The sequence below is a fragment of the Protopterus annectens genome, chromosome 1.part2 (genome assembly GCF_019279795.1).
Source record: "Protopterus annectens isolate FY-2018-M chromosome 1.part2, PAN1.0, whole genome shotgun sequence".
NCBI classification, from domain to species: Eukaryota; Metazoa; Chordata; order Ceratodontiformes; family Protopteridae; genus Protopterus; species Protopterus annectens.
In genome coordinates this window covers 1,256,664,932-1,256,675,956 of record NC_056727.1, presented here as the reverse complement: position 1 = coordinate 1,256,675,956, position 11,025 = coordinate 1,256,664,932, and the positions used below count along the sequence as shown (strand labels likewise).

The window sequence follows — 11,025 nt, the reverse complement described above, 5'->3', positions numbered from 1 at the left end:
CAATTTCTTTTACTTGATATGATGACTTTGTATGTAAGCTTCAGCTGGAGCTTTTCTCCTAGGGCCTCTGAAAATGGGCACTATCCCAGTCGGACCAACAAATGTAAAATAAATAAATAAATTGTACATTCCAGAAGCTGTATTTACTAGGATGGCCACTAGAGGGTAGCATAGGATTAAAAATGTTCTTACATATTTTAAATACGTCTTTATTCGTTTATAATATATATGGTTATATTTAAGTAATTTATCATACAGTATTTATAATTGTTGGCATTAGATCAATGTTTTAATATGGAAAAACGTCATTTATATACGACTTTAAGATATATATAGAGAGAGACAGAGAGACCTGTTTACCTAGACAATACGGACGTTAATATAAATTGCTGGACATTCTTCAATTATTCTTAATTATTCTTAATCATTCTTAGTTATTGAATTATGTCATTACTTTATTAGTTTTTAAATGTATTTAAGTGGGTGGAATTGGGAGTGTTTTTAAGTCCCAATATACGGGATGAAAAACACGGTGATAACGTTAAGCATTCTGTTTTTATTTTTGTTGTTTAATTAAAGTTTCATTTGACATTATTCTTGGTGGTGGATTCCTGGCTCTTGCACCTCTACAGTGTCTTTTAATTTGATTTTGGAGTTGGCGTTTATAGCGCTCTTGACACTGGTTTACTTATTTTTGGGAGTAGTATCAACAGTATGTTCTATAGTCCCAAGTGCATATATTCTGGAAGTGTTCTGTCATTCAGAGTTATTGGGAAAATGTTCAACAAGGCTGCAGGCTAATGTGTGGGGAAGATTTCCCTTCTCTTACGCGCCTTTTATTTTTATGTCTTGGAGGGGGAGAATGACCAGGTATGAAGAATTCAGAACAACCTGATGCAATTTATAGTAACAGCAGCCAAAGTTTCATAGGTAGGTAGTAGGCTATTGGCCCTAGGGCCTTTATAAGATTAGCCAAAAGGTACCCTGGCTTTCGCCACACAAGAAAATTATTTTCCTATGCCACTGTCGAGCAGAGCCAGAGAAGTAATCCTATCTCCCATCCAGTCATCAAGATTTCTCTTGAAGAGTGCTAATGAGGAGCTTTGTTTAATATAGATAGTTAGTTTGTTCCAGAGTATGGGGAGACTCTGGGACAGGAATCTATCCCTACAGCATGTTCTGTTTATTGTGGTGACAAGGTTTAGGTCCCTAGAGCATGTAGCTCATAGGGATTTCTTTAAGTGGAGCATGTCTAAAAGCTCTGGGTTTGACATAGCTTTGTGTGTTAGGCAGAGATCGTCTCTGAGTAGGCGATATGCGACAAAGTAAAGCTGCAGTTTTTTGAGACGGTCTGCGTAGGGCATCTGTTTGAGGTCAGTAATCCACTTTGTGAGGTATTTCTGTGGCCTTTCCAGTTGTTGTAGATGTCTTGTGAGGTACATACCAAAAGGGGCATTGTACTCTATAATGGGTCTAATGAGTGACGAGTAGAGGGGAACAATGACCTCTTTTTTTCCTGGATAATTCTTGTGAGGCATACCATTTTCATATCATAGTACACGTTTAGAAGTCCAGCTGAAAGAGGCCACACATATGACATGTAGAACGTAACTTTACATGATGGAATGTCAACATACTAGGGTGGCAATAAGATGACCCTGACGTGATTCGAACACGCAGCCTTCTGATCTGGAGTCAGACACGCTACCATTGCACCACAAGGTCTGTCCTAAGAATGAAGTATTTTGTACTATTCATAGATTAGTACTAGGCTAACTGCTCTTGCGAGCCATTTATCCCTTGTGAGACTTAAACCCTGCACCTTGTGCTTGTAAGGCAAACACCTTAACTATTAGGCCACCCTCCTAACTCTGCAATATGTAAGGAGAAGTCTCCATCTTCACCATTACCATCAGAGTGTTGGCCCAGAGTAGATTGAATATACCCCAAAGAAGAAAATGCAGCAACTAAAAGGAGTTCTTTGTACAAATTCTTGCTGTGATGGGATCTGTTAATTGATTAAATCACCTACCTGGGATTTTAGAGGACAAGCTATATAAAGCACTTTTTTAATTTCGCCACGTCTATTGAGTTTCTAATAACGTGACAGGAATGGACCCCATTACTAAGTCAAAGTACGATTAAAGCTCATGAAATTAGTATTGTTTCAATTTTTGATGTCAGCCAGTAGTGCTCTTTGCAGCACCCACACTGTGCCCAGTAATAACTCCTTCTGCAATTTGTATGGGGTTGCATGCATTGGTAACATATCTAAATATGACTGTAAATTCTTTTTTATAAGACCCATTGCTCCTACAACTATTAGAACTGTCTGGGTATCGTTCTTCCACATTGTTCTCATTTCTGCCTGCAGATCCTGATATTTTATGACTTTGTCTCTTTCTGTACGTAAGACACTGTAGTGACTGGGTGTGGTGATTTCAATGATCAGTGCTACTCTTGTCTTCTCTTCTTGGACCACTATATCCGGTTCTATCTTTTGAACTGTTGGTATTGGATGATCCCATGTGATGTAGACTTCTTCATTTTCTATGGTGCTTTGTGGCTTATGTGGCTTAAAAGATGAGTATTTAGATGTGCTGATTCCAGTCTATCTTGACATCAGTATTGTCATTCACGTTTAAACTGCACAAATTCTCATAGATTAAGGCTGTTTGTAGATATTAAAAGTTGTAATATCATCTGTTACATTTTCTCTTACTGATATTATCTTCTGAAAATCTGCCACCCCAGATGTAGTTCTTTTCTTCCCCAGACCTTAGGATTCAAAAAAATTTAAACAAGTTGGATATCGGTTTAAAAACTAGTAAAAAGTGATGTATTCTGATGCCTAATGAAATATATGGATTATATATTATGTTTGGGGAGCACATAAGTTAGTTTGGGATTTTAGGACAAAGACTTGCCAGGGTGTGCCTTTTAGGACCACATGTAAGTAACATTAGATGAGTTTACATTTGATGCAATGAAATAATTAACATAGTTAAAGTTATGATATATCACCTACCAATTACTGTTAATGATCTTGGGCTATCAAAGTGTATAAACATAGATGCCTGCATTTCTTTTGGTTCATGCTATATATCATTAAATGTGAATTAGCTTTTTCTTTGTTATTTATCAAGTTTTGTTCATAGGATCTTAATATCATAGGAAATATAAGACTACTGAGACTCAAAACTATTTACATCTTGCAAATACCCACCCTCTATCTGTCAACAAAGGAAAAGCAGTTCAGTCCCCAAGTGAATGTGTAGGTACCCATCCTACCATCCAGGTTTAGTGTGAAAATGCTTCATTTGCAGGGGAAGTTTGTTGCAGAGGTGGTGTAGGCATTGGCTAAAAAATTGTTTATCCAGTGCAATTGATTATGTGCTGGTAGAGATTTCAGTTTGTGGTTCCAGCATTAGTGGTTCGCCAAGGTACACGAGATCGAGATGAAAACAGGGCCCAACGGTACAGAATGCAAGGTATCGATCACCACACAATGACTTATATGTAAAGGAGTAAAGAGGTAGCATGGCCTTTTCTAGTAGCACAAGAACTTCAGTCCAACAATCTTCTTAGTTAATAACCTCAGGGGCCTTTCCAGTATAAAAAAGGGGGCATTGTACCCAATAATTGTTCTAATTAGGGCTGCGTGAAGAGGGATGATAACTTGTTTTGACCTCCAGGATATGCCTTTAGAAACTAAATCAGATAAATAGAAGGATTATTTGACTATTGTTGTTACATGCTTGTCAAAGGAAAGGGAATTCTCAACCCATATTCCAAGATCCCTAAATATATTAGCATTTTGAAGTGGATATCGACTACATTGAGGGTTACTTATGAAATGTGGCAATACTACATTTTCTCACATTTGATCATAGCCCTATTTCCATATACCAATGTTTTTGAGGATTAATTCCTGTTGTAGTGAATGGGTATCACAGGGAATTTGACAATACATACATACATACATGCATACACACATGCATACATACATACACACATGCATGCATACATACATACATGCATACATACATACACACATGCATACATACATACATACATACACACATGCATACATACATACATGCATACATGCACACATGCATACATACATACACACATGCATACATACATACATGCATACATGCACACATGCATACATACATACATACTGTACATACAAATATTTTGGACGTGGGCAATAATGTCTTTCTATACTGCCAACATACGAACAGTTATTCCCATAGTAAGTGACCAGGTTGCTCTTAAACGTATTTCAACTTGTGCATCCTTTAATGTAATTTGGCAGTCCATTCCATGGAACAACTACTCTCTTGTATGTGTATTTGTACACGTATCATTCCTATATAATCTTCTACATAGTTTTCTGATGATTTTCTAATTTCTACTAGTTTTTCATAACCCCAAACATTCTCAGAGGTAGTTGTCTCTAAATGCTCCATATACTTGAATAATGTCTCCTGTTAAATATCTATAAGAGACACTGTACAAGTTCAGGTGTTTTAGTCTTTCATAATAACTAAAATTTTCACATCCATGGATGCCCTTGGTATATTTCCACTGTATTCTTTCCAATTTACTCATGCTTGTTTTCTTATAGAGTCTCCATACTGTTATTCGACACTCAAGTTTGAGTCTAATGCAACTAATAAATAGTGATTCCATCATTTCCAATTTCCTAGACTTTATAAATCTTTTTTTTATAACCAGTTCTGTAAATATCATAAACCAATTGGTTAATATAATTAGAAAGCTCATGTACCCAGTTATTTAACTGAATCTACAGTTTCAATTACTGTATGCTGTTTTAAATATTTACCTTTCAATCTACATCTCCCAAATCTCATATGCTTACTTTTTGTTGTATTTATCAGCATATTATTCTCCTGTGCCTAAATGATCCATTTAGTCAACATGCTTTGTGGACATGCCCTATCTCTAACATATGTAATCAGTTTACCCAATTTTGTGTCATCTGCATACAGACTGTAGAACACCTCAGATGTAAAAGATAGATCTAAAAGATACACAATCTAAACAGGTATGAGCTTAAGACAAGAGCCCTGTGGGACACATTGACTGTAACCTTGAATTTCACCTGTCCAGTTGTTGTATGATACTTGCCATGAGCTATTTGTAAATCATGGATATATCCATTTTATCAATACCTAGTTGCTTTAAATTATTGATCAGTGTTTTGTGTTGGACCTTATCACAAAACAATTTTTCATTTACATCTGCTTTTATATTGTTATAGAATATCATATTACAGGTGGTTATATGTCTGTTTTCAACATATGTGTGATTATATATGGTTTGAAGTTCTAACCTTTCCTTTCTATTTCTGACATTAAGTTTTACAAAATGACTTCCTCCATTATTCTTCCACAACATGAAAGTAACATTATGGGTCTGTATTACTTTTGGTTTGTCCTGCTCTCCATTCCCTTAAAGACAGGTTTAACAAGTGCATGTTTACAGTCTTAAGGAATCTCCCCATAATTGAGTGATTTAGTAAAAAACAGATATAATGGTACTATAAGTTCATCCTGAAGTGTTCTCAGGTCATTGTTACTAATTCTGTCTCCTCCCTGTGCTTTGTTTAGGGCTATTCTGCATAGTTCTTTTCAGTATAATATAATTTGATTTCAGTAAATGAGGTTAACCGGATATGGCTAGAGCAACTTGGCACCCCCTTTTTGGAGCCAGACTGCTTTACATAAGATCTTGTAAATATATCTATAATCTGCTGTGTCTGAGAATAAATATTAGAATCTACACACAGTTTATAAATTTGTAAGTCATTACTCCTAGTAGATCTCATGTATCTATAAAATGTTTCCCTATTATGCTCAATATTTATATATACATTTTCTTCCATTTGTTCTTCATCTTCTTGCACACTGTGTTTAATTTGTCTGTCCAGCTTGTTTGTTTCATTTTTCAAAGTTATAGGTCAACCTTTTTTCCATTGATTGTATTTTTGTCTCTCACCTTAATCAAGTATCTTGTTCTTATGAAAATACATCCTCCTGATGTTCTATGTCTAGATCTGGTTCCACTTCATAATGTTGAATTACTGAAAACTCGAACTTCATATGGTCAAGACCATATGATCGACTTTTCAGTAACTCGAAATTACGAAGTGTAATTAAAAAAAAAACCAAACACATAATTTCTGCAGGGGGAAAGCCCCCCTGCAGCCCCCACTCCTCCCTACTTAAATATATCAACTTCAAGATCGTGCTACAGTGGGAAAAAGGGAACTCTCCCATTCTGCGCTGTATGCAGAAGCGCAGAATGGGGGATCTCCTGTTTCCTCGCTATAGTGTGATCACTGAGATGGTATATTTAAGTAGGGAGGGTGCAGGGCGCCTTGCACACCTGCAGAAATGATGTGTTTGGGTTTTTTTTTCACTTCCTAATTTTGAGTTACTGAAAACTCAATCATATGGTCTCGACCATATGTAGTTTGAGTTTTCAGTAATTCGATATTGTGAAGTGGAACCCTAGATTCTGATATTAAAACTTATTTTTATTTATTTTTATTTATGTTTTTGCATTCAAAAAATGTATCTTTCAGAACTTGTCACATTCCTTCTACTGTTTTTCCACTGACCATATCACTCCTTCTAGTTTTACATAGTGATTGTTTTGCTTCCATATAATCTCTTATTAATATTCAGTGCATTGGTTAAAATTTCATTTTAGCAGAATTATCTAGGGAAGCAAACGATGTATAGTATATTCAATTCCCTGGTAGCCTTTTTTACAGTCTGAGGCAATTGTTGTTCCTGAACATACGTAGTAAATAATTTCCTTACAAATGTTTTTAAATCAATATTACTTCAGTCTGTTTCTGGTAAGCCATTATTTTTTCTTTTTCTTTTTTTTTTAATTCCTCGGGTATTTTTATTATTCCTTCCTGTGTTTCATTTGAGAAATGTATGAATTCCTCTAGGTCATCAGCACTTGACTTTGGTTGTCTATATACTCCAACAATTGTTATATGTTCCAGGGTTGTCTTTATTTTCAAAGTTACACAATCTACAGCACTGGTGTTACCACACAACATGTAATAATTACAAGTCTGATATCAATCTTTAATCCTTATCATAACACCTCCACTTGTTTTTTTGTTACAATGTATGTTACAGTAAAATAATTTATATGCTGAGAGAACTGGTTTTCAGTCATTGTTCTTTAAACATGTTTCACAAACAGTAACATCACCAATAAAAAAAACTTTATTACTAATGTTCTAGAATTAACAACCATCAGAGACTCATCAAATGTTGTCAGCTGTCAAATGTTAAATTTCTGACCTGGCAAAAATCCTGTCTTGTGTTTGTCAGATATTGCAATATATCTAATGCAAAAATTCTCTTCCCTAATATTGACAAGTGCATGCCTATTTGAACATGTCTGCCCAAAATTAAGCAGTTTTATAAGCTGTGTCAATTGCTCTACACACTTCAATTCATTAAAATGAGACATTTCATGTATTTACCCCAAAACTCTCTTTCATTCACAGTGACCTGACACTTGTTTTTTATATGTAGTTTATGAAAAATACATCCTAACACCTGTACAAGCTATGCTAAGAGGGCTGTAAGTTCCCTACTAACAGAGAGTCCTTGCAGACGAGATCATTTGTAATGTCGTGAATGACAACATATCCATACTTCCTTACATTAAGGTGTTCTAAGGCCTTTCTCACATCCTGTCTGTTTATTCCTGACAAGCACAACACCATTAAATGTTTATTATCGTCTCCCCAAATGTAACTGTCAGTTCCCTCTAATTACTGAATCTCCAGTAACAGATTATCATCTCTGACCAGATCTGAAGTTTCATCTTTTAATTCAGCAATATCTGCTCTATCAATTGTTACAAAACAATAATCTTCATCACCATTAATCTTAATACTCCCACTGTTTTCATTGTTTATTATATTTGCAAGCATATAATTCTCATCCAGCTGGCTTTGTGCATCCACTGCCTGAACCACATTTTCACTTTTGTCCTTTGTCCTCTTTTTTGTTACAGTAATGTTCTTCAATCCTTCCAAGTTCAATGTTGATTTCTTCCTGTTCACCTGGTCCTTGCCTCTATTTTTCTACCGTTTCTTTTGGAAAATGATTCCTTTTTCTGTAGACTGAAAGTTTTCTATCACTTCCTGTAATCTGTGCGTTATCTACCAAAGCAGTGTCATTTTACTATGTATTCTCTTTGCCTTATAGACATTAAACAGTTTCTTTTTTCTTCCCTATTATTTGTTATGATGATTGCTGAATACTTGTACCATGAATTCCAAAGTTATCATTGGTAGTATCCTGTTTAGTGGGGGTTGAGTGTTGTTTACTGAACATGAACATTTCCTTTACTAAATATGTTGTATTTGCACTTTGCCTAATGTTATTTATCTCATCAGTCCAGTCATTAATTCATGTAACAACAGTTCTCCAAGCTGTGCCGATTGAGTAAGTACAACTGTCGTCAGTAGGTCTAGATTTACCTCTAGTCATGGTAATCAAACCATCCAACGTTTGACATGAGGAGCACAGATCACCAGTGTTATCAGGTGTTACTTTTAAATATACATAACATTTAGTACACTGTACAAGATGCTTGTGTTTGGCATACTCATTTATGGAATCCAATTCCAGCTACAAACAAACAAAGAATTCTAAAAGAAAAGGATAATCATTTTTATTTATTTTACATTTGTTAACCGGGTTAGTCTGGCTGAGCTTTAGGCTCATTTTCAGCAGTGACCTGGGAAGAAAAGCTCCTCAGGACTAGAAAACAATTTATTAAATTTTAGTAGCATTGTAGTGACAATCAGCTATAGGATCTTACAAGCAGAGACCTGGAGAGAGAAAAAACTCCTCAGGCAATTCAATTATACAGAGTATTAACAATTGGCAGACAAGTATGTGAGTTGTTACAAACAAGGTTTTAAACAATTAGCAGAAGAAAATGTGACTAGTTACAATATTATTTAAGCTTCTTAGAGCAAAATGAGTTAATAGTTAGGCAGATGCTTATTAAAAGTGGGTAGGATCTAGTTGTATAGGAGTTTGGAAACAAGAAAGGAAAGTAAGAATGGCTAGTAGGGGATGTAGGGGAGGTAGAGTATAGCAGACAGACTAGGCAGGTAGGTTGTTTTGAGACTGTAAGAATTAAGAGTGGTTGGAGATAGAGGAAGGGAAGAGGTAGAAGAGGCAGAGGAATAGTGTTAGAGATACATTAAGAGTGAGGTGGTGAAATAGGTGAAAGGATTGTGGTTTCAGAGTGGTTGGCTGCAGTGGCAAGACCACTTTGTTTTTAGGTATTTCCTTGGAAGGAAAGGGATAATTATAATCAGTTACCACATAATTCGGAGATTGTAAGTCAACTTCTATGGAAAAAATAACTCAGACAATAAATATTAGGTATGATAAGGTTGTTACTCTGACCTACCATGCCAGCTGTGCCAGTCACACAAAGGTTGGACTTCCTTTACTCACTATCACTGTTACTCTGACCTACCATGCCAGTTGTGCCAGTCACACAAAGTTTGGACTTCCTTTACTCACTATCACTGTTACTCTGACCTACTATGCCAGCTGTGCCAGTCACACAAAGGTTGGACTTCCTTTACTCACTATCACTTGCAGTTGCATCTTGTTATAACAGAAAATATCAAGCAAACCAACACAGGACAATTTTAGGTCTTGAGGGTGGATGCAGTCATGCTTAGGTTAAGGATGCCACCTCACAGCAGGAGGTTTTCCAGTTTGATTCTTGGGTGGGGTGCCTTCTGTGTGCAGCCTGCATATCCTCCCTGTGGTTGTGTGGGTTTTCTCTGGGTGCTCTGGTTTCCTCCCACATTCCAAAAGAGATGCTGTAGGTGGATTGGACACTCTAAATTGGCTCAAGGTGTGTGTGTGTGTGTGTGTGTGTGTGTGTGTGTGTGTGTGTGTGTGTGTGTGTGTGTGTGTGTGTGTGTGTGTGTGTGTGTGTGTGTGTGTATGTGCCTTGTGTGGAAGGTTGGGCACCAGGCCGGCAACTCGACACCATAAAAATCCAGTGCCAATCATTCTGCAGACTGTTGTTCCACTGTGGCAACCCCAATGGGAAAAGCCAAAAGGAGAAGAAGGCTCTTAGTCTAAAGATCTAAAAATAAATCCTAAAGAGGAGGCGCCTTGGTACTTAGTCCTGAAGCAGACCACATGCTATCTTCAGGTTTTCTGAGGAGAAACTTGCCACCTTAACTATGTGGATTTTATCTTTTATCTTAGCTTCTACTTTAGCTCTACTTCACAAAACTTTGATTGAAGTACTATTTATAAATGTGATTCCACCTTCTTGGAGATACTCGATCTCTCCCATCCTTAAAACCAACAAATATCCACAACTATGTAAATAATACAGACCAGTTTCTCTTTCAAATAATGGCTATAAGAGTTTCATGTCCATACTTGTTGACAGAATGAAAGTTCCACTTTCAGAAATGATACATAATGATCAAATTGGATTTATGTACAAAAGACATACTCATGACAATATCAAAAGAATCCTAACTCTTACTGAATTTCTAAACAGAGAAGACAAAGAAGCTCTGCTGGTCAGTTTAGATATAGAAAAGGCTTTGATTCTGTCAAATGGGATTATCATTTTGGAGTGCTAAATGCATCAGCATTTCCATTGTCTTTCATCATTATAAGTCCCATCTACAAAGATAGCTTATGTCAAACTGGGTCCTTTCATATCAAAATACATCACCATAACTGAAGGCACTAAACATGGTTTCCCACTATCCCCTATCTTATTTGCCTTTGTTATGGTTGTTTTAGCATCATTAATAAGAAATAATCCAAAAATCAAGGTATCAGCATTTATAACCAGAATAATTCTAAAATAGCTCTTTTTTGTTGATATCTTAGTAACTTTATCTAAGTCAGACACAGACTTACTTGAATTAGATGCAATAATAAATTGTTT

General features: G+C 36.1%; 1 non-coding gene across 1 annotated transcript; it reads right to left on the bottom strand.

Annotated features, from left to right (window-relative positions):
* Positions 1-1,653: 1,653 nt before the first annotated feature.
* TRNAW-CCA lies at positions 1,654-1,725 on the bottom strand. Its single transcript has one exon. It is a non-coding gene; the product is annotated as a tRNA-Trp (tRNA).
* Positions 1,726-11,025: the final 9,300 nt, after the last annotated feature.